The 4,420-nt window shown below is 41.4% G+C and overlaps 1 long non-coding RNA gene across 1 annotated transcript in view; it reads left to right on the top strand.

Annotated features, from left to right (window-relative positions):
• Positions 1–2,250, top strand: part of LOC105513713 — a 5,934-nt gene extending 3,684 nt beyond the window's left edge. Inside the window, exon 2 of the long non-coding RNA XR_001002078.1 lies at positions 1,282–2,250. This is a non-coding gene — a long non-coding RNA (uncharacterized LOC105513713). The remainder of the gene's footprint in view (positions 1–1,281) is intronic.
• Positions 2,251–4,420: the final 2,170 nt, after the last annotated feature.

Raw genomic sequence — 4,420 nt, 5'->3', positions numbered from 1 at the left:
GTGGCGGAGGTTAGATTTGAACCAAGACAGAGAGTCACTCAATGCTTCTTTACTAAACTCAATACAATTTGAGCTTCAGAAGGATTTCAATGGCTTACTCATGATCTGGGGATCACACTAATCCGAATTCAATTGATTTAAAGCTTGAATTTCAATCTCTAAAACATTTTAATAGTAAGACATGCATTTTCCTCATAATTCAGTACACAAAATACACAATACAATACCCACCTTCACAATATGCAATGCACAAGTATTTTCTATTCTTTCCTATTTTGCACCTTTTTTTCCAACCTTATCACAAATAATTAAATTAATTTCTGCAATTTGAAAATCCCTAATAAAAGATGTTTTTCTCAGCCCAAATGGATATATGGGTCAAACATTGATTGACATGATGTACAGAAAGAAAAAAAAAACCTTCGTAAGAATTATCACTATTGCCTGATTTCTACCTCTCAGGATAGGCATTAGCATACTAGCAAAATAGTGAATTCATGTCAGTCTCTGCAAGCACAAATGCCTCTTTCACAATTGTCATAGTCAAAAAACAATTAGTATACATACAGCACCAAAGTTAAACGTTCTGTCCTTGCAGCAAAATCTCACATTACTGTCCTCTATTCAAATGCCACTCAATGTGTCTAACGTAAGGTAGCTAAATAAAAGAAATTCACTTTTTTTATTTTGATTTTTTTTGAGACGGAGTCTCGCTCTGTCGCCAGTCTGGAGTGTAGTAGTGTGATCTCGGCTCACTGCAACCTCTTCCTCCCAGGTTCAAGCGATTCACCCGCCTCAGACTCCTGAGTAGCTGGGACTACAGTCCCACGCCACCACACCTGGCTAATTTTTGTGGTTTTTTAGTAGAGACAGGGTTTCACCATTTTGGCCAGGCTGGTCTCGAACTCCTGACCTCAGGTGATCCACCCACCTCGGCCTCCCAAAGTGCTGGGATTACAGGCATGAGCCACTACATCCGGCTGGGTCAGACAGATTAAAATTATCTGCCTGAGATCACACAAATAATAAATGGCAGGTGTGATTCGGAGCTAGTTTTTCTGACCCTAAGTCCAGGGCTCTTTGTTCAACAGTATGCTGCCTTTTTAGTCTTCTAGAGGCTGAGTCTTAGCTCAGCCTGTGAAGCAGAAGTCTCTAACCCCAAGAGCCTTAATATAGATATTTTCCTTCTGGCAGTATTAGTTAGGGTGTCTAGGGAAGCAAGTAACAGAAAGTCCTGACTTACACATTAAGAAAAATTAATTATCTCACATTTTTACAAAGTCTCAATGTAGGTTGCTACAAGGTTTGATGCTTTAATGACATCATGAAGGACCCAGATTCATTGCGTCTCTCTGCTCTGCATTCCTCAACCTGTCAGCTTTGTGCCAGAGTCACAAGATGGCTACACTCCTCCAGGCATTATATGCAGATATAACAACATACCCCAAAAGAAGAGACGGCTTCTCCAGAAGCCTCCCAGGGAAACTTCACTCATGGCTTATTAGATCAGAGCCCCTCCTTAAACCAATCACTAAAAAGGAAAATGGAATTGCCATGAGTGGCTCAGCAAAATCATGATTTACCCCTGAATGGGAATCAGGGTCACCTTCAAAGAGCATATGGACATGTGAAGGAGCATAAACACAAGCACAAAATCAGGGCTCCCACCATTGGTTGCAGAGGCAGTTGACAGTGTCTGCTACAAGTGACATCAAGGCTACATCTATCAAGTGGCATTACTTTAACAAATATTAAAAACAGGGTCCTCATCTCAGTTTAGAAGACAAATCCAAAATCAAAGTAGACTGAAGATAAGGTAAACGGTGACGTTTGCCACACTAGTGGTGAGGCGTTCATAGTTTTGCCCAAACCGGTTTTTATTTTTAGTGCTTGGTTGGGGTCACTGAAACTTTCAAGTTGTCCTAACCAGTTAAAATATTTTAAAACATTATTTGTGGCTGTTTCTCTTTAGGCAGGGCTTTTTGTTAATCACAGAAAACAGGGTAGAAGGTACTAACATATGCAAAGGGATGTGTAGCAATCAAAGGGAAATGTTATCCTTCCTCGGAGACAGGATTTATGGGATTCCTGGATCTTTTTTGTGTCTGATTGTTGAGGTCTTGACAGCCTTTCAATTGAGGAATACGGTCATGTCTGTTAAACTAATTGTAGCTGTTCACTCCACTATATAATTTTACAACATTTCAACTTCAAATAGAATGGCTTCAATAAACATAAAGCAGACTGACACATCCCAGATTTCTGCAGTTTATTTTACACCAAGAAATTACATTTAGAGATTTCCAGACACATACTATAAATGAAAATTCAACAGGAAGTTTCTTTCATTTCCTCTAGATCTGACCTATATTTCAAAAATATATGAGTGGGCTATAACCAGGAACTTCTTCTCTTGCTCCCATTATTCATACTGTTTTCTGAAGAGTTTTTTTTTTCTCGTCTGTGACTCTAATGGCCATTAAGGGAATTGCAGACATTGGAAGACTATACAACCCTAAGTGAAATGAGTGAAATGGCAAATGTTATCCACGAGATGGCCAAATTGTATGGTTCTGGGCTACCTATATCCATAATATTAACTAGAAAAGCTAGACCTCCTCTGTGCTCTTAGCAGGAAGTAGACGACACTCATCCTTTTCCATTTATACAACCTTAGATTTTATTTATTTATTTATTTATTTTTGAGATGGTGTTTCGCTCTTGTTGCCCAGGCTGGAAAGCAATGGCGCAATCTCGGCTCACTGCAACCTCCGCCTCCTGAGTTCAGGCGATTCTCCTGCTTCAGCCTCCTGAGTAGCTGGGATTACAGGTGCCTGCCACCACGCCTGGCTAATTTTTTGTATTTTCAGTAGAGATGGGGTTTCATCATGTTGGCCGGACTGGTCTCGAACTCCTGACCTCAAGTGATCCACCCACCTCAGCCTCCCAAATTGCTAGGATTATAGACATGAGCCACCGCGCCCAGCCAAGCTTAGATGTTTTTAATGTGAGCAGCCGTTTTGTACCTACCTCCCCAGGTCATATACCACCCATCTAAAAGAATAATGTGATGATGAATTAGATCCAGTGTATGTAATTTCTATGGTTTTAATGTATGTGTCTCTTTAAAATTGTTAGAGCTTAAACCTTAAGGCGATAGTGTTAAGAGGTGGAGGCCTTTGGCCAGCGTGATGGCTCACGTCTGTAATCCCAGCACATTGGGAGGCCAAGGCAGGTGGAACATTTGAGGTAAGGAGTTCAAGACCAGCCTGGCCAACATGATGAAACCTCATCTCTATTAAAAATGCAAAAATTAGTCAGGCATGGTGGCACATGTTTGTAGTCCCAGCTACTCAGGAGGCTAAGGCAGGAGAATTGCTTCAACCCAGGAGGAAATGTTGTAGTGAACTGAGATCCTGCCACTTCACTCCAACCTGAAAAACAGAGCGAGACTCTGTCTCAACAACAACAAAAAAAGAGGTGGGGCCTTTAGCAGGTGATTAAGTCATGAGGGCGTCATCCTCGTGAATGAGATTAGTACCCTGCTAAGAAGGCTTGAGGGAACTAGCTAGGCCTTTTGCCCTTCCACCTTCCACGGTGTGAGGATGCAGCAACAAAGTATAATCTTGGAAGCAGAGAGTAAGCCCTCACCAGACACCAGACCTGCTGGCACCTTGATCTTGGACTTCCTAGACCCAGAAATGTAAGAAATAAATTTCTGTTCTTTATAAATTATCAAGTTACTAAACATGATCTAGTGTAAAAGAACAGCTAGGAGATGGTTGAGGTTTTTCTTGTTTGTTTTTATTAGAGATGGTGTGTCTCATTATGTTGCCCAGTCTGGAGTATAGGGGTTATTCACAAGATAAATCATCACAGACTGCAGCCTTAAACTCCTGGGCTCAGCGATCCTTCCACCCCAGGCTTCCAAGTAGCTGGGACTACAGGTGTGCATCACTGCTGGGCTGGAAGATGGCTGCTTTTTAAGGTCTTGGGTATTTCTGCTTAAAAGTCAACTAGCCAGGCTCTATTTCAGATAATGTGTAGAAACTATGGTGTGCACTAAAACTCACACATAGTCTTGGGTTACATGAGACATTGCATATGAAATCTCTCACAGTGCACATCATCACATAACAACAACAACAGTAATAACCACCAACACTCATGCACTCCTTACTACGTCCCAGGCACTCTTCTAAGCACTTTACATATATTAACTCTTTTTTGATACTCAAAACAACTTTATGAAGTGGACTCTACCATCATCATATCAGTAAGTAAAGAAAGGCCCAAACTCATATTGTTAAGAAGTGGCGGCCGGAATCCCAGCACTTTGGGAGGCCGAGACGGGCGGATCACGAGGTCAGGAGATCGAGACCATCCTGGCTAACACGGTGAAACCCTGTCTCTACTAAAA

The sequence above is a fragment of the Colobus angolensis genome, unplaced genomic scaffold (genome assembly GCF_000951035.1).
Source record: "Colobus angolensis palliatus isolate OR3802 unplaced genomic scaffold, Cang.pa_1.0 Scaffold235, whole genome shotgun sequence".
Lineage (NCBI taxonomy): Eukaryota > Metazoa > Chordata > Mammalia > Primates > Cercopithecidae > Colobus > Colobus angolensis.
This window is presented reverse-complemented; position numbering and strand designations above follow the sequence as displayed.